At 50.8% G+C, this 27137-nt stretch overlaps 1 protein-coding gene across 1 annotated transcript in view; it reads left to right on the plus strand.

Moving 5' to 3' along the window:
- The window catches only part of ADARB2 (adenosine deaminase RNA specific B2 (inactive)), a 416009-nt gene that overhangs the window by 292742 nt on the left and 96130 nt on the right, over window positions 1-27137 (plus strand). The window lies entirely within an intron of this gene.

Below are 27137 nucleotides of genomic sequence, written 5' to 3' on the forward strand. Positions count from 1 at the left end.
CCCCGCCCCCCGCATCACTGTTAGGAGCGATTTGCAGGCCTTTGGAGAGAGAGAGCGGGTCGTGTGAGTGTGAAGAGAGTGTCCACACTCCCAGAGCAGGTAGCAGATCACCCTGGAGATGGCCATGCCACCCATGAGGGGCCGCAGCAGGCCCTCCCCGGGGAGAGGGTTAGCGGCAGGTCACTGCAGTGAGCGCAGCAGCGTGATGTGTGCGCCAGGCGGGGTCCGGGGGCGGGGGGGGGGCCTCCAGCTGGGGGCCTGCAGAAAGCCCCCCGAACGTGGCTCATCTCGCCCAGGTGATGCCAGTCGGGTCCCCCGGCCAGGCCAGACAGAGGTGCAGGGGCTGAGGCCAGGGGCTGGCGGGAAGCGGAGAGCTCAGGGAGGGAGAGGGAGCTCGTGCCTGCGTCACGGCCACAACCTTGCCGTTTCTGCAACACTGGGTCGCTCATTCAGGGAATATTTTGTGGCGCCGTCCGTGTGTCGGGAACCGTCTATCTGTGATTTTGTAACAACCTCTTCCCTCCAAGTCTTGAAAGTGCTTATTTATGCAAATCACCCTTCCTGTCACCACTCTGGGGACTTGTGGGCGTCCTGTGTGTGTTGGATACAGGACGGTGTCTATATTGGCTTCAGCATCAATCGAGGACAGACGTGCTTCACGCAGTTAGAAAGCACAGAGGCCAGTGTGAGCGCAGAGTGGGCCCCGTGTACCTGAGTTACCGCTGGGACTACCATGCCCCCCATCACAGCATCCGGAACAGAGTCCGCTGCACCCGGGGGACCAGGCGCATGCTCCCCGGGGAGAACAAGGGGCTGCACAGCCATCAGAGCAAGTGGCTGAGGGCAAGACCCTAGAGCAGAATCACGCCGGGGCAGGCACTCACTCACTCACTCACTCATCCGTCTTTGACCCTTAGCGGCTGCAGGGCACAGGAGGGCAGGGGCCTGCTCCGGCCGTGGCCTGCCCCCCACAGCAGGGTAGAGAGATGGAGGGAGACTGCTGAGCGAGATATTCCTGTTTCTCTGCTCCCTCTGCCCTTGATCCCGTCCTTTGGTTTTCAGATACTTGCTGCACGTTGTAGGAGGCCAGTTGGGGCCGTTTAGACTGTAACCTTGCCTTGTCTTGCGACCTACCCTCAAGTAACACACCGTCCAAGTAAACACGGTGTTTGCAAAGCAGCTGGGCATCCCTGTGAGTCCCCGCACGTCTCCGAGGGAGGGAGGGGCTGCGTCTTGCTCCCTGTCTTCTGCACCCCTGCTGGTTTGTGTCCTTTGTTCCCTCCTGTCCTGTGTCTCCACTCGTCACTTAAACTCGCCAACAACACCCAAGGAAGCCTCTGTGCCCTCTGCGGCCTGCGTGAGCCCCAGGCTGCTGTGACGTTGGCCATGGCCTGTGTCTCCCAGCCACCTTCTCTGAGGACGCCCCCCATGCCAGGCCCCCGCGGGCCTCCGCCGGCCTGGCCGTTCTCCCCGTCCTCCTCCCTCTGTGGCCGCTGCACCGGCCCCGCTGAAGGTTGAAGGGTGTCAGTGAGTTCTGGCCGCGACGCCTTCTTCTTCATGTTGTCAACCCCGAGCGCTCAGACGGAAGAACCAGGCAGCACCACTGCTTTGTAACAGTCATTTGACCCCAGAATGCAGCACATCAGTTAAAGCCACGGCCGCTAAATTATTTTTCTCTGACAGTCCGCTAACCACCCCGACTGGATGATGGAGGGCGCGGAGCAGCGTGAGGGTTGCGGGCCATCCATCACACCCCAGGCACCGCCATCTCGCAGGCTCATTACCTGTCGCCTCGCCCCTGCACCCCGGGGCTGGGTGGGGCTGAGCCGGCCGGGGGACTCAGGACCAGTCACCATCAGTGGCTTTATTGAATCCGAATCCTGTCTTGGATGTGGCCTGGATTCTTGGACTGATCTTTAATTCAGGAAAAGATCCCAAGAATCCCTGTAAGTCCTGCTCTGCTCTCCTGCACTGCCCGATGCTGTCCATACAGCCGGCTTCCCCCGGTCCTGGGGCTCCAGGTCCCCAAAGGCACGACCCTTTTTTCCCTAGCTATGCTGTTAGCATCTGTGCAGGAGAGCAAGCCGGCAGCCCCAGGCCCAGCCAGACTTCCGGAAAAGGCACGTGCCCTGACACTGAGCCGTAAGGACCCTGCCCAAGCCCACGGGGAGGACGGTGGCCCCGCTCACTGCTAGAGTGACAATTTTAGAACTGGGTGTCAACATCAGCATTCAACGTTCCCGGCCCAGTTTCGAGGTTCTGTGCCACACAGGGTGGTCTTGGGTGAACAGATGACAAACCGAGTCTCTGTTGAAGGCTTTCACAAAGTCTCCGTCTGCCACGAACACTCTGACGGGCGCTCCCTCACAGTGACCCACAATGAGGGAAAATTCAAACGAGATAGCACGTGGAGCCATGTGGGTAGCATGCTCAAATGCCACGGTGGGTCCCACTGTAAAAACCCATCAAGCTGGCCCCTGAACTTCTGATTCCCATGAAGGTAGGTCGGCTCACCTGCACCGTTCCAACCTTTTCGTGGCTCTGCTCCAGCCTGAGCCCAGAAAGCAGGACCACACAGGACGGGCTGGGCCGGCTGGAGGTTTGCTCTGACCTCAAGACAAGTCTGGGTGAGCATAGCTTCCTCACATCCCTCTGCTGAAGACCTGAAGGGAGCCTGTCTAGAGCAAATACCGATCTTGCCAGAGGTGTGGGACGTCATGTCACTGTCCACCAGGAAGGGAAAGGAAAAGTGGCACTTGGTTCCACCTCCGTTTCGAAGGAGGAAGTTCTGAAGAGCGATATTCTCAGTGAAGATTAAAATCGTAGGTGTTGATTTCTCCAGGATCTGATTTTCACCCATTCCTCTGTGGGGGGCATCTCTCAGAACTGGGCTAGTTTTCTTCTTTCACTTCCGCGAGATCTGGCTTTGGTCTCTTATCCACAGGGCTGAGATCAAGACTTCATTAAATTCTCTAGAACACAGTACAGACCTAACTGAGCTGGGGGAGCAGTCTATAACACCCGCACTGGTGCACAGGTTGTGCACTCTGCAAATACCAGTTGATAAGGGTACCCGATGCAGACCAGGAGGTAGCTAGGCCAGCCGGCCCGACTCTTCCCATTTTCCTGGCCTACAGGACTCCTCTGCGTTAATGAGACAGGAAGTGATAATGACACTGTGTTGACACATACAGATGGTCCCCAACTTAAGACGGTTTGACTTAATGATGTTTAGACAATGGTGCAAAAGCGGTATTCCTTCAGTAGAAACCAGTCTTTGAATTTTGAATTTGGATCCTGTCCCGGGCAGCGGCATGTAGGACGATCCTCTCTCGTGAGTGGCTCGCAGCCAGCCCCTCGATCATGACAGTAACAGTCGACGCGTGGACAACCACACTCATCCACACCCACACTGCCATTCGGCTCCGGTGTCCCTCAATCGGGACACAACCCATCGTCAGGTCAAGGAGGATCTGTGAATACTCATTCCCTGGAAACATTACCATAAAACAAGATAAAATCACAAAATCTCCATCTCTCTCCGGTCTTTGCTTCCTAGCCCCAGCATGAAAACAGGTGACTCAGGAAAGCGCCAGATTCCATCCGAAAGGCGTCTCTCCCACCGTGGAGAAGAGAGCGAGTAAACAGGGATGGCCATAAAGGGAGCGCGAGAGAAAGTTACAGGGACACCAGGAAGCACCCTCGGGTGGAAACAAACGCGGTTCCTGACTTTGGGTCAGCTTCTCCTTCACACTCGAGGATCCCCCTCATTTTATTTTGTTTTGTTTTGTTTTTAATTTCCATGTCAGACTGTGGTGGTGTCAGCCGTGTGTCTTGCCCACAGAGGAAGAGAGGGAGTAACTTAAAACTGTTCACGCAGGTGTGTGGTCCCTGCCACGCCCTCTGGGGGGATGCTCCCGTGTATGCAGCGATCACTGTGGGGGAGGGGAGAAACCATGGGAATTTATAACCCGATGGAAAGGAACAATTACTTTTTAAGTTTGAGCATTTTACAGCAAATTTGGATCCGAGCTGCAGTCCGCGATCCCATCTCACGGAATCTGCCCCCAGAATTAGCCGCGGAATGAGGCCAGGGGGGGCCGTACTGGCTCCTCAACAGCTGCACTGCGGGACGCTAATAGCACGTTTGCGCAAACGTGCCGTCCTTCTCCCAAACCCCAAGGTGACCCCCAGCCGCCTCTGGCCACTTCACAGATTGTTTTTCTGATCTCCTGCTCCTGCAAATCTATCTTACTCAATAGGAGTGGCATCCTAACCACTGTCATGTGAAACCGTTAATTAATATTGCTGTAACAAATTAGCTATAGAGGGGCCCTCAAGTTTTAAATAGGCTTAAATTAAAAACAGATAGCTATGGAAATCATATGCACTTGGCTTTGAAACAGCTTAATGCTGTCTAGCTGGTTTACCCAAGGACACCCAAAAACAGCAGCAGGTGCCCACGTGTCCTTGCCACTCGGCTCTGGGGGACTCGAGACGGGCCAGCCAGTGCCAGCCTTGCAGTAGGCCATGGGTGCAGCCCGGGGCAATTCCAGACAGACGCCTGAACAGAGTCCTAGAGCTCTGCATGTCCCACAGGCAGAAAGGATCGCTTCTGGACTCCAAGTGGCCTTCTTGGAGTCAGGACAGCAAGGTGTTTTCTCGTTTCCACGTGGCTGTCCCATCTGACAGGATTTCGGTTTCTCAGCTATTTTCCTATTGTCCCCTGGGGAGTGGGATTAAGGTCTGACCTCCCCACATGCAGGCACTGGCTGGCACAGGAGCCCCAAGGTGGCCCAGGACCATCGCAGAAGCACAGTTCTGGCCAAAGAGACCCTAAGCTAAAGAACTCAGCCAAGCAGCTGACCTGGGGTCTCCGGGGACTTCCCCTGAGGCTTGCAGGAATGGCCAGAAGGTACGGTGCCCGACAGCCATCAGCACCACCCCCCGCCCCTCATCCTCGACCTGCTCTACCTACATGCTCTCACCACCACTGTCCCCAAAAGCCCTGTGTGTCAGGGAACCCAAGGTCTCTCTTCCACTTGAAGCATCCAGACAAGGTGATCTCAACTCTGGTGCTAGTTCTGGTACAGGTGGGTTATAAAAGACAGGCAGATACCTGTGCAACCACGTGGACAGGTGTGGTCGGTGAGAGCTGCGAGGGAGGACAGGCATGTGCCTGGGATGATTTCCACCTGATGTGGGAAACGTACGGGTGAAATTCACCAATCTGGGATTCTCATAAAAGTCAGTGCATTCAGGCTGCTGTAACAGAATACCATTCATAGGGTGGTTAATAGGCAACAAATTTAGCCTCGTGGCGCTGGAGGCCAAGGTCCAGGAGCCGGCAGATTCCATGTCTGGTGAGGAATCTCCTCCTGGTTCACAGCGTCTTCTCGCTGTGTCCTCACCTGGAGGGAGTCGTGAGGGGGCTCCCCGGGGTGTCCTTCACAAGGACACTAATCCCATCGAGTCGGCTCAACCATCATGACCTCATCACCTCCCAGAGGCCCTGCCTCCTGACATCATCACCTTGGGGGTTAGGTGTCCCACACGAACTTGGGGAGGGGGTCACAAGCAGTCTGACTACAGCAATCTGTCAACCACTAACATTACAGAGAATGCTACACACTGACACTCAAGGCAGAACAAACCGGCTTACTACACCACCAGCTGACCTGACCCCAACCCACCCACTCAGCCTTTGTGTCACTCTGTCCTCAGTCCCCTAAGGAGCCAGCCCACGTGAACAGGGGCCGTACTCCGAGAGAAAACATGTCTCAGTAGCCATTGTGGGATAAAAGACTCAGTGCCACCGTACCCAGCCATTCGCCTGCATCAACACAGTCACCAGCCCCCTTTTCTGGTCGCAGGATGGGGCAGGGGCTTCTCCACGGCTCTGCTGTGTGAGGTCAGCGTCATGGGGCTCATCACACAGAGCCATTGTAAAGTCGTCATTATGCCTCAAGAGGAGTTTGTACCAGGGGACAAACGACCTCCCCCAACACCGTTTTGCTTGGGGAGCTGGGTCAGGAATGACCATGCTGGCATCACAGCATGCCTGGGACTCGGCAAGAAGCAGTCTTGCACCCAAGAACACCACAACCCAATTGCTCTGGTTTCTGCAGCTCAGCCCTAAACCTGTTGTCCACACACCCCTGCTCCCCAGTCGCACACGGAGTTCACTTTCTGAACCAGTCATTTCCCAAAGGGAAACAGTTCCTTGGATGCCTTTTCATAGATTAAAACAACAATTTTGTTTTGCTGCAAAAACCCTTGTGGGGGGAGGGGCCGTTCTGAACGGACACCCATGGTGGCCCCAGGCAGCACGGCCACCCTCCCCTTCCCAGGCTGCAGGTGAGGCCCAGGAACACATATTTGATTCGGGTACTATGAGTTTGTATTTGGGAATGCAACTACTAACAATGTAAAATGTGTATGCAGAGTCCGTATGCAAAGAACCTTGGTCTTTACCATCTCAAATAAATAGGATATGACCTTATCACCAAGCATCCCTACAGTGGGGACAAGCACGTTCCCTTCCAATCAGACATGGTGATGGATTCCAGGCGAGATGTGGAAAGACACCAGAGACACAGCAAAGAGACAGGTACAGAAGAGGACAGGCTGACACTGTCCTCTGTCCCAACACTGAGAAATTAAAAAATTGACTCAGAAACACGATCACGTCCAGTTTTCGTTAATGGCTTTAGTCAGGTCAGCCAACCGGTCAAGATGAACCCACTTTTTTGACTCACAGAGCAAAATCAGTGATCTCTACACCTCCCTCTTTCTCCGTCTCCCCCTTCCCCTCTCCCTCCCCTCCCCTCTCTTTTCTCCCCTCCCTCTCCCCCCTCCCTCTCCCTCTCCCTCTCCCTCTCCCTCTCCCTCTCTCTCTCTCTCTCACACACACACACACACTGCACATGCAGGATGTACATATACACGTCTTGTGTGATTCCACCTCCAGAAAGACGCCCACCAGCAGTTTGTGCAAAGGTAGGAGAAACATGTCTGTCCTTCGTGTCACATTCCAGACATTTAGCAAAAGCTGTTTTCTCCACCAAGGAATCTGACCTCCATGCAGCTCTGTTTTCTAGCGCCCGATGATCACTAGCTTGTCTTGGTGTTATCGCGGTGATTCAGACACAGTTAGAGGCTCAGTTCTTTGGGACGTCTTCTTTTTGCCTCGAGGACACTCAAATGCACACAGCAGGCAGGGAGGACACCGGTCACTCGTGGTAGGTCCGGCTTTTAGATACAGAGGTGACGTCTGCTTGAGTTCGGGGCCGGCAGGTAAAATTCAGCAACAACGCTTACGTGGACAGAGTACGTGCTGTCTACCTGACACTCAAACGCACCTGGATGTCCTGTGGTTTCATCTGCTACAAACTCAGGCAGCCCTACTTGCAATGGAGAAGCAGCAGAGAATATAAAATGAGGTGCTGTGGACAGAGGCTCTGGGTGGGAGGAGGGCATGTCTGTGGCCACCAGTTGTCTTACTCGCACCCTCCCTGTCCCTCTCAGGGCACAGAGAAGCCTGATACACCAGGGTCCCACTTGGGGACACTGACCAGGACTCTGTCCGCCCCTCGGATACCACAGTCCCCGCCAGCCAGAAAGTAGTGTCCGTTCCCATTCACTGGTGAACATGTCTTCTGGGGGTGCCCATGCAGGTGACCAGCACTGACACAGGGCGGGACAGCATGGGTTAGTGTCAGTGCCCCCGTGCCATGCAGAACCTTGGTCTGCCACGGAATCCTTCATTCATGTGTGTTCCTGGTCACCGTCTGGTGTCACTGATGCTAAAACTGTAAAAGTTCTGACGTGGACCCAGAAGCAGCGAGAGTGAGGTCTCGCTCGCTGCAGCAGTCTGAGTATGCAACATTCGCTGGGCATCACTTAGGGCCCGGCCCTTCCCGCCAGGCCGCTCTGGGTCTCACTACCGTGCACCAAGGGAGACCTGGACCTTCTGTTAGGTGGCTGGTCTGCGGTAAATGCTCGTTCTGTAAGCTCTGAAGGTGCTTTGTTGGTATTTTGTTTGAGAAGAGATGAGGGAGGCAAGAGGGGGGAGACCGAGGGAGGCAAGAGTAGGGAGACCACACTGCTGTTTTACCCAGAATCGTGTTGCCTTCCTGAGAAGGGGCCTCACAGGATCACCACCTAAGAGTCCCCCCAAACAAACTCCGCTCTCTGTGTCCACTCTCCTGGGTCGGACTTGTGCCCTGAGCAGGTAGACGTCATGGACCCCAGTCACCAGGAGCATGAGGCCCTTGTGAAGCTCTGTTATTTTCCATCAACGTGCCCTGAGATGATCCCAGTCTCTGGAACCTCAAAGCGTCAGCTTTGGGTCTAAACCTCTAGTACTCAGCATCACCAGGACGTCCTGCTGCCCCAGAAGGCCCCAGAAGCCTGTCTGCCTCCCTGGAATTCTTCTCCTCCTGCTCTAAGACCCCCTGCCCAGGGCTGAGGTGTGACTACACAGCCGTCTGGGTTTTGTGACCACACACACCCTCCCGTGGTCCGCGAGAAGAAAAAGGCAGCCTTTTATAGAAGGAAGACACGCTCCTGCGTGCCCAGCCGGCCCTGAACTTGGCTTAACCTTCTTCATTTCCTTGTTTCCACAGAACTATATTGACAGGTCACCTCCCTGTCATATTGTGCATGGAAAACTCTTCTAAAATTCTCTCCTTGATGAGAGTGCTGAAGGCTTTGTTAACAACACATTTATACATTTGCACAATGCGTATGCGATGGGCAACTATATACAACGTATACTGTGTGGTGCACACTTGCACAACGTATGTGCAATGCCCATGCAACACGCATTCCTGCGATGCACCTTGCACAATGTATGTGCAACGTAAGACCTGTGTTTATACCATAGCCTCCACCATCTTACCTCTTACTGAAACAAGTTCAGCGCAACTTCAGTAAGAGTTAAGTAATGTGTGAGCTTAAACGTTCCCAGCACTGTGTTTGACATTTCCAAATACAGTTAATATGACTGTTGATTAATTCTGCAGTCTCTAAACCAACCTTCCCCATTTGTCTTGCTATTCCTCAGCCACGATTAACACTGCTGGTGCGGCTGATACGGCAGTGACATTAGGAGCTGACACTCACCAGGCACCGCGTTGTTGTTGGCACCTGACTTACGACAGCACATTTGAGCCTCATAACGTCCTCGGAGACAGGGCTGCCATGTCCTGTTGCACAGATGAGGACACCGAGACACAAGACATTGAGCCTTTGGCCCACAGTTGGGCTGGGGAGTGGCGATATCAGCAGGGAGCGTGTCCCATGGCCGGCAAGCAGCCCTCAGATGCCCGCCTGCCTCTCTGAATTGCAAACCTGTTCACACACTGTGTCCCCAAGCGCCCATGTCTCTACTGGCCTCAAGCTCCCGGGAACACAATGCAGTGCACGGGTGGGGTCACGCTCAGCCCTGCGTCACGTCTCAGTCATCGATTCTTCCCTCTATGGCTGTATTTCCAGTGAAATGCAGTGTCTGCCCCGGTCCCCCCCAGCACTGGGGCAAGTGGCCTGTGTTCAGGATGCCACTTTCCTTCCCATCACACGAGGGCGGGGCCGTCTCAGCTTGGAGAGAGATGAGCGCAGGTTCCCAGACCCGTGAAATGATGGTTTGTAACAACAGCACCACAATGAAACATTTTTAAAATGCGTTTTCGTAAATCAGTGCACCCAATGGAATTGTGAGTTCACTCAAGTACTACAGAGCAAAAGTCACCATCCAAACCCCAAGGAAACTTGCTGTGGTTCAGAGCCATCCCCTCTGGTCAGGATTACAGGGAGCACAGTGACAAAAGCTGTCTTCAGCCGGCAGCACACATCTCTGTGTGTCTTAACCGTGTTTCATCAGTTTCAGCAAAAGGAAAAGCATTCAGTAAACGCCCCTCAGGTTGCGTGGTTTAAGGTAGCGGTTTTATTCAGTTATCTGAACTGGGAAATCAGAGCAAATGGGCTTCCAGAGAGCATGCACGCTGGCCTACAGCGGGGACATCTTTGTGCCGGCTGGGCCTGCAGGCCATCGGGTCGGGTCCCCGCGCCTGGAACAAGGGCCCCCAAGGGAGGACGTGGCATCAGGAGCTGCAGCAGCCACTGGGGCTTGAGAACTGGGGTATGAGGGCTGGAAACAGAGTGCTGAGAAATGGACGAGGGGCTGATTGTGGTGGAATCAGGGAAGGACAGACTGCATGAGGAAGGGAGGTGACCCCAGGCTGCAAAGGCCCCCAGAGGCACACACAGTGTGGGGAAGGCAAAGGATACCAAGTCTGCTCGGTGCAGGACACGGGAGCCCCTGGAGCTCCGGGCCCAAGGGGGCAGGTGTATGCAGGGCCAGGGGGTCCATGCAATTGCAGACTAGATCCTGGTGGGGGTCCCACTGGCACCAGGCCGCTCTGGGGCCAGCAGCCTTGAATTCAGGTCCAGCCACAGCCTTCACGGCCAGTGCCCTTGGGCAACTCATTCAAAGTCTCTGCGTTTCCTCACCTTTCCCAACGGAGGGGCTCCGTGAGCACCTGTGGGGTTGAGGGTGGTGAAACGGGGAGGCTCGGGTACCCTGAGGGTTCAGTCCATCTTACACAGCCTCGGGGTGACTCTGGACGCCTCTGCATTTAGGGCATTGACATTGGTGTATGGGTCCAGGGAACCCCCAGGGCACCTGCTCGCTACCTCTGATCCCCACAGTTGGCGCTGCCTCTTACCTGGGGCAGGAACTGGGAGTGTTGGGCCCCAAAAGCACAGTGGGAGCCGGTGGCTGGACACTGGGCAGCCCTTCATGTGGGTCCCCGGCCCCAAGCCCACCTGTGGCGCCGTGTCTCCTGGGAAGCTCCCGGAGGCTGAGCACCAGCCCCCCAGCCGTTCTCCCTGCTTCTGGATGCACGGCAGGTACCGGTTCCCATGCTGGATGCCCTGACCCAGGCACTCACCAGGGCTAAGGATTATGTGTGACCCCTGCACCTAGGAGTGACTCTTTCACGGTTGAACCACGGTTTTGTGTCCTGCCTTGGTCTTCTGGTTTGGTTAGTAAATCAGATGATGTAGAACTTGAGAGGCAGCCCTTATTTCATAGACGTGGCACCAGACCCTGCAGAAGTGACACAGCCCAGCGACCTGGGGGGGGGGGTGCGTGGAGGTGAGACGGGAGCCTGGTGTTCCTTCTGGGATGTGCGGACTCCTCCCACCAAACCAGGCTTCTATGAGGAGGGCTTTGCAACAAGAACAGCCCTGAACTAGCACGTGTGTTATGTGTGCGGCATTTCTGTTTAACCTGGAAGCGTCTGTGGTCCTCAGGTCCCTTGTGCCGCCAGGATCCAAGGAGCTCTAAGTGCGCCCTGCCATGGATGCCACACAGGCCACACACGCACCGTCCTCTCTCCAAACCCAAGACCCACAAAACAACGAAAACCAAAATTCTGGCCCATGCTGAGAACACATAAAACTGAAATCCTGCGTTTGCAAAAAATGCAAAACATTGTTGCAATCACACGAGACCTTTAAATTTTAGTATTTTCCTCCCACATTCCAGTGGAGAGCTTTGGGGATTTCCTGGGTTGGGGTCACTTTCCTTCATGAACACAGCCGAGAATCTTGCTCTCGAGATGGAGAGAATTTCAAAAAAAAAAAAAAAAAAGAGTAAAAAGTCAGAATAATAAATGGCAGGAGAGATGGGGAGGGGCCGTGGTCAAACTCCTCTTTTCCCAACCAACTTCTCAACCAGCCCAGACCAAGCAGCCGGTGGACAAGACCAGCATGCAGATGGCTGTGTAGGAGGCGTGAGAGGGAGGCTGGGGCGCCCACATGACGGCCGACTTTCCCGAGAGCCCGCGAGTCTCCGGCAGAGCCCACATCGCAGCCTCCCCCCGACCTCTAAGCAGACAAACCCGGGAGGTGGCAGGGCGGGGAGGCGGGGAATGGATGCCAGCCCCCACTAACGTCAGGGAGATGGTGTGGTGACGAGGGGGCTCTGAGGTCACACATCTGAGCTTCAGCCCTGGTCTGCCAGGGGCTACATGTGAGGCTGAGTGGGCTGCCGACCTCCCTGGGAGGGGGGACGCACCATGGGCTGCTCGGTGATTACATGGGGCACATCACGTCGGTGCTGACTCTCTATCTGCACCCTAACGGCGGTATTTGCACGTGAGCAGGAGAAAGCACACAGGGACAGGGTCCTGGTGGGACAGCCCCCAGAGCCCCCGCATCCTTGACAAATGGCACTTTCCTGCTGTATGGCCCAATTTGGTTGGAAGAACCACACAGGACCGTTGTGATCAGCAGAACCTGGAACATGCACAGCAGAGGAACAGTCAGTGTCCCGGGTCAGCGGGCAGAAGTGTCCCAGGCAAAACAAGCCGATTGCAAAGGCGTGACGTGCAGCCTCGGGACACTGGGCCGTGGGATGGGCGGTTCTGGCTGGATCTAGCGGAGTTGTAGCCCAGGGTAATTCCCAGCCCGCTTGGGCCACAGAACTTGGAGGCCACGTGCTCCCCTTCTCCCCGGCCATCAAGACCCTGGCTCTCCAAGAAACCGCCAGAATGCAGGACGGCGAAGTGAGGCTGCCGGGACAGCTTCGAAATGGTCAGGATCCACATCAAAAGCAGGTCTTTCCCAGCCTTGTGCTCTATTGTTCAGAGTACTTTTATCAAATCTGCATGTGATCTCGAGTAGGGTCGGCACCATCACAGACGGACGCCTCTCTGTCTCAGCAGCCACCAGGACACCCTCTGCCAAGAGCAACTTCTCAGAGCGGGAGAAGCTCTTTCCTGTGGAAGTGCTGACTCACAAAATATTCAAAGTCTGGCACAAATCCACCGCACCCTGGACTGGCCGCTGTTTTTTTGCTTTGTCTGCTCTTAATCCCTTTTGTAAGCAAAGCAGATGGGTACAGGTGGAAGGCATCAGAAAAGAAAAACCCTCGAAGATCCAGGCGGGGCTCCATGGAGTGTCTTTACAAACCACTACACGAATTGGCGGAAGGCTCTGATTGACCCCCTCGTGGACGTCTGCCATTGCAGGCTGCCGCTCTCTGCTCTCCGGAGTCTGGTCAGCAGAAGGTACAGGGGGACACTCACTGCAGTACGTGTGTTGTTGCAATGCTGCAGACCCCAGTTCGATCCAATTGTCCACCGCGGAGCAGGGATAGCCCTGGAGGAAGATGATTATGCAGCCAGGCTGGCTTTGGGGGTCCCAGGGCGGGACATGCAGATGGCTAGAAGCCATGGAACCAGAACCAGAGGGACCCCAAGAGGAAAACAGTGCTTTGAATCCAGAATCTGGGCCCCTGCAGAGGCTGCTGGTGACGGCAACACGGACGTGAACGAGGACCAAGAGGGCATCGGGATGAGCAAGCCAGGGGCTCGGCAGCCCAGGACCCTGCGGAGGAACAGGGACCCCGTCCAGCACTCCTTTTCAGAGTCTGGAACCGACTCACTGGCGGAGCACAGAGGAAGGCAGCCCTGTCTTCCTTCGGCCTAGAGGTCCATTACCTCTGCCCCAAAATCCACTAGTGTGGGGTGTCAGGGGGCCATCCCAGAGGCTTGCCCTGTGGCTGGCTCTCCTCAGAGGACCACGGCCATCCCCACGGAAAATCCACACCATTCTAGACAATCCACAGACCACGAGTTGGGCCTGATTTTCTTGTTCCGGTACTTTCCCCACAGAGGGATTTGGGAGGGAGGTGAAAGTGAACATCTTACCTAACATGAATCTGAAGAACGGAAAGTGGAAATGGGGAGAGAAGGATACAAAATGAAGTCTACCTGCAGGGACCAGGGACCAGGGACCAGAAGCAGTGAACCCGGAGCCCAAGACCGCCCGACTGTGCAGGAATCAGCTGAAATGTGCAGGCTGCGCTCGGGAAGTGGGCTGACTGTGTGTTGTCAGCCGGCATGACCGTCACCCGTGGATGGACTCCCCGTTTCCAGTGAGATGCCCGCAGCGTTGGGAACCACAGGCACCCTCAGGCTTCCTCCATGGGGACTGGCTTCCATGAGACCTTCCCATTTAAAACAGATGCTTTTCAGGACACCAGGACGTACGCTCCACCTGGCAGAGGACCGCAGCGACACTAGACAACGCCAAGATGGGGCTGGCGTCAGCCCCAGACCCGGCGCAGGCTGGAGCGGGCCTGTCTGTGAGCAGACTCTGGCGTGCCCAGCCCTGTAAGTTCCCCCTTCCACAGGCTAACCAGGTACCTTGAAAGATGTCATGACTCACCCTCTAACTTCTGCTGGCATTTGAAACGGGAATGAGATCAATGGAGCACAGTCGTGTGGCTAACTGGGACCTGAACAGCAGAGCAGGTGTTAGGTTTCCTCTAACTGCCCACGGCTCCCCTGAGTGAGGCCAAGGGGACAAGGAGAGGGGCCGGAAGGCAGGAGGGGTGGACGGCAAGCCACCTGCACACACACAGGTTCGACGGCATCCCTGAACTCACCAGTCCAAAGAAACCGGACGGACCACTTGCCCGCAGCTCACCTGTCACATGAGCCAAAACCTACACATCCTTTCACTGCGGTTGACACGGCTGTGCCACAACCAGTCCGCACTCAGGGAAGCACGGTGGGTATTTTTGTCTTTCCACCACTTGGTTGTTTGGTCAAGGACTGGAATTCAATTTGGAGAGAAGTTCACATAGGCACACCCCTGTGCTAGGTGCTTATAGGCATCTACTATACGGATCTACTTTTTTAATACTTATTCAGTTATTTTGAGAGAGAGAGAGAGAGAGAGAGAGAGAGAGAGAGAAGGGGAGGGGCAGAGAGACAGAAAGGATCCCAAGCAGGCTCCATGCTGTCAGCACAGAGAATGACATGTGGCTTGACCTCAAGAACTGTGAGATCATGACCTGAGCTGAAATCAGGAGTCGGACGCTTAACTGACTGAGCTGCCCAGGTGCCCCTGGACCCTCTTTCTTTATCTCTCCCAGTAACTGACTTTGGGAAAGTCGACTCAGTGTTGTGTATAAGGCCCACAAACAAATCTTTAAGTGAAAAAGGGAGCAAAGTTTCTCTGAGTTCCTTCTAAAATTGCCCCATTTCATGTCCTGGCTGCTGGTTTCTGGCGTCCTGAGTGGATCCCCACTGCCGGGCCACGTGCTGTTTCCGTGGGGGGAGAAGGGAGCACAGAGAGGCTGTACACCCAGCACAAAGGCCACGGCCACTGAGAACGGCGGTTGAGGAGCAGAGGTAATGAGCTGAGCCACCCTGAGAGTCATTCTTCCTGAAACCAAGGATAGTGATAAACTTCACCTGACATAGGTAACCCTCGGCGGACTGAGAAGGTGTAATTTTTTCTACAGAGAACTTTTGTGGTCTTCGGAGGGTGAGCAGAGTACAGGAAATGTCTCCTCCATGAGGAACACCTCGTAATTCACTAGGAGTGAACCTAAGTGGAGTTGCAAAGGTCATTCTTGCTTTATAACAAGAAGAAATTTCCAAGGAGCCTTCAAAGCCTTCATTTCCTTCCACAGCCACACGGCACTCATACATCATAATATAGAATTATCTGCCTTTCTACAGCAAGAGCATCCATTTAATAAATATTGAGGGGCTCCCACAATGTTTTAGGAATCTCAAGGGACAGAGGTGTGCAAGAATCCAAAAAAAAAAAAAAAAAGTCCTTTAGATGCTTAGAGTATTAATTAGGCACCAAGCCTTTAAGACACTGATGAAACAAAGGCGAACATGATGAAACCCATTAAGAAAGTCATGGTGAGCATAAAAGACAGCCTCAAGAGTCCCACGATAATGAGATAATTGCCTTAACAGAGGGGCTGCTGCACTCCATATGGGCGACATCGGATTATTACAAAATTAGTAACATTGTAAATGTTTTGTGGAATCCCATTGTTGGAAAACCTCCTGCACTGAATCCTGTGGTAAAGCAAAGAATAATTTTGAAATGAGTTGGTGCTGAATTTATATGCATTCCACAAATTTGAATGTTTGCATAATGGACTTTCTTAAAATGGGGGACATGTTTAGAAATCACTAGATTTTACAACCCAATTACTTTTGAATAAGAGTTAATTATGTTTACATTTGTCACGAAGATATATGGAAACATGCTATGAATGGTCATATTAACCACAACAGCCAATGTGAAGACCCATTTAGTACTATTCAAATCCAAATTTGGTGTTAAGGCACTTGGAAGGCAGTTTGTGATGCAAACATATTTCTGACTTGTATGCACAAAACAGGATAAACAAAACAATGAGCTAGTTGCAAAGACAATGAGATAATCAGGATGCACAGATTTTGCTTTGATGACTTTTGAAATCAGAAAAAAAAATGAAAGTATATCCTATTTAGGCAGGCACTGATTTATTCTTATTTAAGACATACAAAAATGTTCCTTAGGGTTTAGAAAAGACATAAACGACTGCCAAAGTTTGTTCATAGCTCAACTAATGGCTTATAAACTGTCAGGCCTGCTTGCAAAGAGAGTGGTTTCCATGTATCCACCCAGCCAGCCATCCAGCCAGCCATCCGTCCATCTATGCATCCATCCATCCATCCATCTGTGCATCCCTCTGTCCATCCATGCATCCATTCATCCATGCATCCATCCATCCATCAATCTATGCATCCCTCTGTCCATCCATCCACCCATCCATCCATGCATCCCTCCGTCCATCCATCCATCGATCCATCTTACAAGAATGTAATGAGCATATGCTGCCTCAGGTGATGTGCCAGGTGCTAGGAATATACAGAGGTGAACAGGATAAAACCCTTCCCCTTGAGAATTGCTCACAGCTGGTCAGTGGGTTTCCCCATTGTGATCCAGTAACTCCCAGCATAAATCTGCCTGGACATCACATTTTAAAATGCAGATACAGGGCACTTAGCCTAGACTTGCCAAATCAGAATATCTTTGGCTCCCTTTTTAACAATTACCCCAAATGATTACTAGTCATGCTAAAATTTCAGAACTGAACTCAGGAAAAGACTTGAAATGAAAGCAATAATTATAATACGTTTTACTGTGCTGTTCTGGACAAGTGTTAAGCATTTGGTAAAGGCGAGGATAGAGGGCTAACTCAGATACACTCAACAGAAAACCAAATGGTGAAATAGGAAGTTACTTTTAACTCTATATAAATGTGTTTGGCTTCAGGAAACAACTTTCCTTATACAAGGAAAACTGCAAAATCATGGAAAATAATCCGCTTTGAAACCTTAAGGATACATCTATTGAGGCTGTAAATCTTAATAAGAGGATCTACACTGAAGTAGCTGGATTGACAGATGTGAATTGTAACAACAAATGTACACATTCATATGTGAAGAGAGACTTTGTGTACACAGTACAGGAAAACATGCCTATTCTCCTGAAGCAGATTTCTCTTTAAGAAGCCCAGAGCGATTGATCCGCAAGCTTTACGTACAACAGATTCAGATGTTACTGCCCACAGCACCAGTCGTATTTTCAAATGTATTTGACCCAGAAGAGAGTCTGATCTCTTTCATACGTCATGCCGTTCACTAACTGACACGAAACTGATCCATTTGCTGGAGATCCGCTGAGCACCAGCCCCATAGCACATGCTGCCCTCTTCCTCTGAAACGTGTCCTGCTCTAAGGCTGACGTGGGAAGGTGGCCAGGCAGCTGGTTTGACGGCCGGTCTGTCACCGGCTCTCCCGTTCAGGACAGTGACTGTGTCCGCTTCCTTTCTGGTCCTTGGCTGCTGGGCTGCCCCTACCTTCCCCAGCCTCCTCCTGCTGCACACACTTGTTTTCCTGGGACCTTTCTCCGTTAAACACACACACACACTTTGCTTATTTACTAGAATGATGTACTCGTATGATGAGAAAACCCATGTCAGGATAACTACGTGCTGACACAAACAGCACCCTCAAAATTACCGTGTGCTCAGCAAGGCCGTGAGGAGAGGCCCCCCCATGGTCAGGGCTGTGGACTCAGGAGCCCGATCCTCCCCCCTCCCCACGGCACACTGCCTGTTCACCCTCGTACAAAATTGGTAAACAGAAGAACCGACCGCACAGGCTGCGGGGAGGGTAAATCAAAGAGCCTCATGCACGCTGGATGCCCTGTCACTCCCGGCAACACAACGCTGGCCGCCTAAGGATCGTGTAACGTAGGATGACTGCGAACTGAGCAATTACAGCGCCAAAGTTAATCAAAACCAAGGGGAAAGCTAGTAAAAATTGAGTAAACTCAGCTAAGTCGGGGGCACTTCTAATGAGCTGGCAATTGAACGAGAAACGGATCGAGCACTTTCCTTTAATGAGCTCAGGGACGTGAGTTCTGAGCTGGCCACTAGCAACTGGCATTGTGCGAATGGGGCCGAGACCCAGAAGATGGGCTGGCCTCAGACAAGCACCCCCACCCCTCCCGCCACCTGGGTCTGCTCCTGCCAACACAGTGTCTGCTGCCCCACACATACACTTCTTGCATTTTTATTTCATTTATTTATGTGCTTATTTAAATTTTAGTTAACACACCATGAGATATTGGTTAAGGGCAGGGAAGGAGACCAGGAAGAAAGTGCATAATGTAAAATCTACAGAAAGGAAAACTGTAGCTGTGTTTCCCAGAGCAATCAGACTCATCATTTTTACTTATGAGTAGTCAATTTAGTCAAACAAATCACTTGAAAGTTTTGGGATTTTTCCTCAAACTGGTGTATCCCATTTGAATTAGTTAACCATCTCATCATTTCTATATTGAATACATATCATCAAAAAACCAAAATTACACAAATCTATGGAGGAAGAAAGGGGCAGGTGGAAGGCTCTGGTCCTAAACTTATGAATTCTCTCCATTTCTATTCTCTGCTCTCAGAGGGAAGCACCTGTACTGTCTTGAAGTCCTGTGAATCCTTATGTCAAAATATCAAAAACATGCCATTCTTCATTGGAATAGTTCTCATTAATCAGCAAAAGGTGTTCAACATCTATTAGATGCTCCAAAAGCAACAAAAGCCAATGCTGGTCAACAAGCATTTCCAGTTTTGCCTATTTGCAGATTTAGGATTCTAGCACGGGGCTTCACAGACCCTAATGTTCAAATGTATGCGAGTGGAAAGAACAGTAGGGGACATTCTGAGTCCAAATGTTGTAGCCTGACAGATTCAAGAGTGATTTTCCTCAAGTCTTCCCAAACTGTCCACATAACCACCACCATATCACGGGTACAGGAGATTTCTGAGACAAACCTAACAGCTTGCTAGGTAACTGCAAATGGTTGGGTCCATAATCCAATGGTCTTTCGTATATTCACAGAGTTGTGCAACTATTACCACCACCTAATTTTAGAATGTTCTAACCATCCCCAAAAAACCCTACTAGCATTCTCCCCTTCCCCAGCCCCTGGCAACCACTGATCTATGTTCTGTCTCTAAGGATTGGCCATTTCAAGTGTATGGAATCATACAAATTGAAGCTTTAGTGTCTGGCTTCTCTCATTTAGCATATTTTATTCAAATTCCATCCATGATATAGAATGTATTGGTTGTTCATTCATTTTTATAGCCAAATAACATTACACTTTATGGATGAACCACATTTCCTTTATCCATCCATCACTTGATCCATTCAACATTGGGGTTGTTTCCACTTTCGGGCTATTATGAATAATGCTGCTGTGAACATGTGCACACACGTTTTTGTGTGGACATGTGTTTTCATCTCCCTTGGGTATACATCTACTGGTGGAAGTGCTACAAGTACCTTCTTAACATTTTGAGAAATCTCCAACGTCTCTTCCAAAGTGGCTGCATCACTTTACAGTGCCACCAGAAATGAGTGGGCGCTCCAGGTTCCCCACATCCCTGCCAACACCTGTTGTTAGCTGGCTTCTGTCTTAGCCATCCTCGTTGGTGTGAAATGGCATCTCGTTGTGGTTTCGACTTGCATTTCCCTGACAACCAGTGATCTTGACTATCTTTTCATGTGTGCATCTTTGCAGAAATATCTGTTCAGCTTCTTGGACTGTTTTTATCTGGGTCTTTTATTCTCTGAGTTATGAGATGCCTTTGTACATTCTGGATACTAGTCCCGTATCAGATATTGGATTGCAAATGCTTCCTCCCACTCCGTGGTTGTCTTTGAACTTTCTTGATGATGTCCTTTGAAGTATGACAGTTTTTAATGTTGATGAAGCCCACTTGATCCATTTTTCCTTTTGTGACCTGTACTTCTGGTGTCATAGCTAAGAAATCATCACCCCACTGAGGTCATGAAGCTAGACTCCAGTGTTCTCTTGTGATGGCTTTATAAGCTCCAGATGGTGTTGAATAGAAGTGGTGAGAGCAGACACCCTGGTCTTATTCCTGACGGTCGGGTGAAAGCATTCAGTCACCGTTGAGTATGATGTGAGCGGTGGGTTTTCATGGTTACTTTCTCAGGTTAAGGAAGTTCCCTTATATCCCTCATTCCTGGAACACGGCTGGTGATTTTTCAATTTCTACCTCTGTGTATGTTTTACAAATTAATTAATAGAGCAGCCCACACCATCTATAAATGGATTGACGTGTGTATGTGGAAAGAACACTCAAAGCTACTTTAGATGTGCGGTGTAGAGTCAGTTCGAAGGCCCCAGGGCTCTAGTGTGGCTTGGCCAAGCCCGTGACTGTGGCCAGCCCACACCAGGAAGGGCCACCCACATTACACATCACGCCACAGGCTGTACTGACTTCTGTTCTGCTGCCTGAGAGGAGACCAGGGGAACATGTGGCTCAATCAGCCCCGACTCACCCCTCCTTGCTGAAGAAGTCCTTACTTCCATCTTCAGATAAAAAAGAACACGGATAAAATTCAGCGATTATGCAGCCGTACCCTACTTCTATGGAAATGCAAAGATAATAAAGTGCCACTCAAGGAAAGACACCGTTGAACATGTCACCTCAGTCTGAGAAAACACTCCAGTCATGTTTACATATGATTAGGAAAAACCGAAGAAAAAATTTCATTTCTTCTACACAGCTTTCCTGGGCCCGGACACTGAACCGTAGGCATCCATTCCGGAGCCTTCTCAACAGGCAGCGGCAAGCCACCAGCCCCTGATCCTGCCCACTCCACCACCTGTCAGAACGTTTCTGCCAGGTCCAGTTTCCAAGGACAAGTCAGGTATCCAGGCTGGTCCTTCGTGACACGTGGAATCTGGGGCCAGCCCATGGCTGAGGTGCTGCCGTAGACAGATCTTAGAAGGGGTGAAGACACAGTGTTTCGGGAGCAGAGAGAGGCAGCCGTCCACAAGAACCCTCAGCTCCCGAAACAAACGCGCAGAGCAGCAAAGTTCAGGCGGGAGCTGAGGGAGAAGAACCGTGCCCAGAAAGGAGACTGGGCACTTGGGACTGCTGGGCAGACAGCCTGGAAACGGTCGGCAGCAGGAACTGTGGGAGTGGTTGAGGAAGGAACCGGAAAGGGTGCCGCCAGGCCTGGCGGGCTCGCTCACCAGGCGCACAGCTGCTTTAATGTGCTGATAGGTCAGGACATTCTGTTTTCCAGTCTGAAAGATTTTGAACAAGTGATACATTTTAATAGATTTAATTATTTAAACTCTTAAGAAGTCGTTGGCACAGATTTAATAGCAGGGGTTTCTCCTATTTTACTCACACTTTCATTATTGTCAATGCCTGGATTTCCATTTAGAAATAGTCTGACAAGTTTTACATCTCAACTGGCAGCAGGCACAAAATACGAGGCAGCTGCCAAGAAGCTCTCCGTCGTGCCGAAATGCAATACGGCAGCATTTTGTTAAACCCTTTATCTACGTGGCTGCCACGGGTGGCACGAGCTGGAGTGTGAACCTCATATTGAATCAGAGCAACGTGTCTGAACTCGACGTTTCATAAATTAGCGCAGTGACAAACTTCTGGAGCCTCCTTTCTCCTGAGCCGCTTCTTGATAAGCAACAAGAAATAAGAGTGTTACGTGCCAAAGCTCCACAGGGCGAGTCTGGCATGGCGGGAGGCCGCCAGGCATCCCCTCCGCCTGGCGCACAAGCCAGGGGGAGCCCTCCCTGCTCCAGGAGTATCTGCAAAACACATCGTGATTCATAGCCCCAGAAACAGGTAATAATTTGACCCAGTCAAGAACAAGTTGAAGCTACCACACGGGCTTGCGTGGAAGAGCGGCACTTCCCGTGGCTGATTCCGAACTGACACTTGAGCGTAGGCTGTTTGCTCCATCCCATAGGAACCAGAAGGACACAGGAGGACAGGGAATCCGGGCACTAATACTCCTCCGGACCCCACCTTTCCACCATGTTTAGAATCTTTCCGCGAGGCTGGGCAGTTTGCAGCTCTGTCCAGTCTCACGCCACGACTCCAACACATGTGGATTCCACTTCTCGGTGCCTCAGGGACCCAGCAGCCCTTGCTGCACATGCAGTAGGTTCCCTCCACACTCTGACCGGGTCCCGGGAGATTGCCCCGCTTCTTCCGTGAAGCTGCCTCAGCAATCTCGCTAAGCCCCATACTTGGGCATGCTTCTCGCCTGCTCAAACTCTCTCGGTGCCTCCGCCAGGCCAGACATAATCAGAGCACCGCCTCTGAGCTGGGGGTCAGGAATCGGCCCTGTCGGGAGCCACGCCCCTTGGGGTTCCCCTGGCCCAGAGGCAGGGCTCTGCCACCACCATACTGTGCTGGCTGGAACCATCCTTCCTGACCCCTGACCTGCAGCCTCTGACACCAATCGGCCCTCAAATACCTCATCATCTCCCTTCACAGTGCCCTCTCAGCCCAGGCCACTGCCCCCCTCCGGCTCCTGCGGTGCTCCAGGATGTCACTCCATGATGTCACTTTTTGGTGTCACTGCATGATGCCACTCCATGATGTCACTCTGTGATGTCAGGGATGCATTCCTCTTTCTCAAGGCCTTTGTGCCACTGCCCACTTCCCGCCTATGTGGTCTGGGGACAGAGGGCACACCCCCAGCTGCACCAATGTTAGCGTAAATATGGCCTAAGTCCTTTGGGGGAGAGGACTAATGTTCTTTCTGTTGTTTTCCCCTTTTTCTCTTCCTTATCCTCCTCCTTTGCCACTACTATGGCAAGAACAGCTAAACTGTGGGTGTGGGATCTGGCAAGGTCACTCGCGAGGTCACAGAAAAACAGTGGCTGAGATAGAATTAGAATATGGGTCCTCTTGTGTGTCACAGTCTTCCCACCTTGTCTCTCTTCGTTCACAATGTCACCAAAGCTCTCAATAGCCTCAGACCATAGTCCTTGATGAATCATGAATTCATACCTGCTTAGCCTTCTATGCCAAAAGGCCCTAAAAGTATATTTTTAACTCAAGAAAGTGATTTATTCTTCTCTATATTTTTAACTTTATAGTCAAAACACCACAATGGATGTTTGCCAAATGGAAAAGGTCCAATTCACTTCCATGCCATTTTCAAGATTAGAATTTCTTAGTATTTGCACATCTACTGTTGTAACTGACTGCCTTCCCCGTTGTAGAGATTCTCTGAGAGACACTGGGTCCACCAACCAATTCTTCTAAGCAAACGGTGTAAATGAAAAGTACAGAAGTCCTGCTAACCAGGAAGACGTGCACACCTCACCACGGCCTGGCACTTGGGAGAAGGACTCTCTAGACATCCCTGGGCACCAGGCATCACAGAGCTCCTGAGCCCGGGGTGCGCTCCCTTCTCTGCAGGGTGAGGACGATGGGTCTTCTCTGCCTGGGGGCCCAGCACAGAGCCCTGCGGGAGCATTGGAGGCCTTTTCTGGAGGCTGATCACTGCCAGCTGACAGCCACCCATTACACAAAGAGGCCCTGGGGTCTCCTAATGTTATTTGAATGCTCTTACTTATTTTTCTGAATGAGAGAAATATTTAAATATGGAGCAAAGTCAACCTCCAGTTACCCCTTCAAAGTTTAGGCAGGTTGTTTGCAGTGTTTTGTGCGTGTTGTGGGGGAGGGCGGGGGGGGGGTATGGACAATTACAAAACATTTTTTAGTATTTTTTAATTTTTAATTTTTTTTAATTTAAATTCAAGTTAGTTAACATACAATGTAGTATCAGTTTCATGAGTAGAATCCAGTGATTCATCACTTACCTATGACACCCGGTGCTCATCCCAACAGGTGCCCTCCTTAATGCCCTTCATGCATTTAGCCCATCTCCTACCCCACCCCTCCAGCGACCCTCAGTTTGTTCTCTGTATTTAAGAGTCTCTTATGGTTTGCCTCCCTCTCTCTTTTTATCTTATTTTTCCTTCCCTTCCCCTATGCTCATCTGTTGTGTTTCTCAAATGCCACATGAGTCAAAACATATGATATTTGTCTTTCTCCAACTGACTTATTTCACTCAGCATAATACCCTCCAGTTCCATCCACGTAGTTGTAAATGGTAAGATTTCATTCTTTTTCATCCATCACCGAGTAATACTCCATCATATATATATATATATATATATATATATATATATATATATATATACACACACACACCACATCTTCTTTATCCATCCGTCGATGGACATTTGGGCTCTTTCCATACTTTGGATATTGTCGGTAGTGCTGCTATAAACATGGGGGTGCATGTGTCCCTTCGAAACAGCATAACTCTATCCCTTGGATAAATGCCTAATAGTGCAATTGCTGGGTCATAGGGTAGTTCTATTTTTAGTTTTTTGAGGAACCTCCATACTGTTTTCCAGAGTGGCTGCACCAGTTTGCATTCCCACCAGCATTGCAAAAGTGTTCCCCTTTCTCTGTATCTTTGACAACATCTGTTGTTGCCTGAGTTGTTAATGTTAGCCATTCTGACAGGTGTGAGGTGGTATCTCATTGTGGTTTTGATTTATATTTCCCTGATGATGAGTGATGTTGAGCATTTTTTCGTCTGTTGGCCATATGGATGTCTTCTTTGGAAAAGTGTCTATTCATGTCTTTTGCACATTTCTACACTGGAGTATTTATTTTTTGGGTGTTGAGTTAGGTAAGTTTTTTATAGATTTTTGATACTAACCTTTTATCTGATATGTCATTTGCAAATATCTTCTCCCATTCTGTTGGTTGCCTAGTAGTTTTGCTGATTGTTTCCTTCACTGTGCAGTGTATTATAAGGAGTGGTGCTGCAGGGACGTAATGGCATCAGCCCCAACGTACCAAGGGGAGCAAAACGCTGGCACGTGCCAGACCGAAGTCCTCATCCAGCAGCTGTGGAGGCATGGTGTGAAGCTGCCACATTGCACTGGGTCCTGTCAGCATGCATGTTGCCACCCTGTGCTCAGGGGACACTCACAAAGACAGAGTCCAGGCCAGGAAGGAGGACTCTGCTGGCTGTGGCTCCTGAATGGTCGGAGACCCAGCATAAGGTTGGTTCCTTCTACAGAATCCTCAAGATGCTTGTGTCGCAGACACACCTGGCTTCACTCTCAAGACATTCAGGTTGATCGGCTTGGGATGAGGCCCAGGACTCTGTGTGTGTGTGTGTGTGTTCAGTGCTATGCAATTCTGTCACACATGTAGGTATGTTTGTGCAGCCAGCACTACAGTGACAACACAGGACACCTATCGTCACAGGTGTGTCCTACTGCCTCTGAAAGCCACAGCCACCTGCCTCCCACACCCCTTCCTTAATTCTAGCACCCACCAATCTGTCCTCTGTTCCTATACTTTTGTTGTTTCCTTACCATAATGTAAATGCAATCATACCGTGTGTATGTGGAATTGTTCTTATCACTCGGCATAGTTCTTTGGTGATCTATCCAGCTTGCTGTGTGAATGAAGACTTTGTTTTTACTGCTGGGTGGTGTTCCGTGGTGCAAATGGGCCACGCTCTGTCTAAACTTTACACAGTGAAGGACATCAGGTTGATTCCAGTTGGGACGATCATGACTAAAGCTGCTCTAAGTATCAATGTAGTTTTCGTGTAAGAACATAAATTTCCATTTCTCTGGGATAAATGCCCATAGGCATTTTCCGGGGTCATACAGGGATCTGGTCTTCAGTGCAATGAGAAGTTGCCAGGCTGTTGCTCAGAGTGGCTGCACCAGTTTGCACAGCACCAGCCATGTGAGGGATTAGGTCCTTCACTGTTCACCAGCATCCGGTGGTGCCAGTACCCTTTATTTTAGCCATTCTGGCAGGTGTGTTGTAGGGTCCCATGTGGTTTAATCTGCGTCTCCTGGGTGACAGATGAAGCTGAACATCTTATCACATGCTAATCTGCCATCTGCACATCCTCTCGCTAACATACCTTGTGTCTTTTGCCCATTTTCTAATTCAATTGTATGTTTTCACTGACGATTTTGAGAGTCTTCCGTGTGCTCCGGTTACTAGCACTTTGTCAGATTTGGGACTTGCGAACATTTCCTCTTGGTAGTGTGGCTTTCATCCTCATAAGTGAAAGGGTCTATCGTGAACCTTCCATTGTTGTGAGATCCAAGTCCCCAGTATCTTCCTTTCTTGTGCTTTTGCTGTCAAGTCTAAGAGTTCATTGCCTTGTTGTAGCACCTAAGAATTTTCTCCTGCATTTTTCTAAAAGTTCAAGACTATGGCTACTTTCAGTTAATGTTTGTGTAGGTGTGAGATGCATGTTGATGTGGGGGTTGCTTATGGAAATCCAGTTGTTCCAGCTCCGTTTGCTGAAAAGGCAATTCTTCCTCCACTGAACTGCCCATGGACCTTTGTCAGAACTCAGCTGGGCACATTTGCACGGCTTTCTGTTCTGTCCCATGGATTATCCATCCACCCCCTCACAACACCACACAGTCTTGATTAGCAGTTTCCCATTAAACCTCAACATCAGGTGATGCAATTCTTTCCACTTCTCATGAAATGGGTGTTTTAGTTATTCCAGGACTTGTGCCTTTCCATATAAATTTTGGAATAAGCTTGTATACATCTACAAAAATGTTTTCTGGTATTTTTATAAGAATTGCATTAAACTATAGGTCAGTTTCATGAAAGTTGACACTTTGACTATTTGAGTTTTCCCGTTCATGAACATAGTACATCTCTCCATTAACTTAGGTCTTACTTGATTTCTTCCATTTGCATGTTGTTAATTTTCAACATACAGATACTAATTGTGTATTTTTACAAATTCAAGATATCCTAAAGCATCTGTGCAGTGTGGTGCTGACCATGGTGACTATATTGACTGAAGCGTATATGGTACACACTG

Source organism: Puma concolor, chromosome B4, assembly GCF_028749965.1.
Source record: "Puma concolor isolate L17-30 chromosome B4, mPumCon1.1.hap2, whole genome shotgun sequence".
In the NCBI taxonomy this organism is placed as follows: Eukaryota; Metazoa; Chordata; class Mammalia; order Carnivora; family Felidae; genus Puma; species Puma concolor.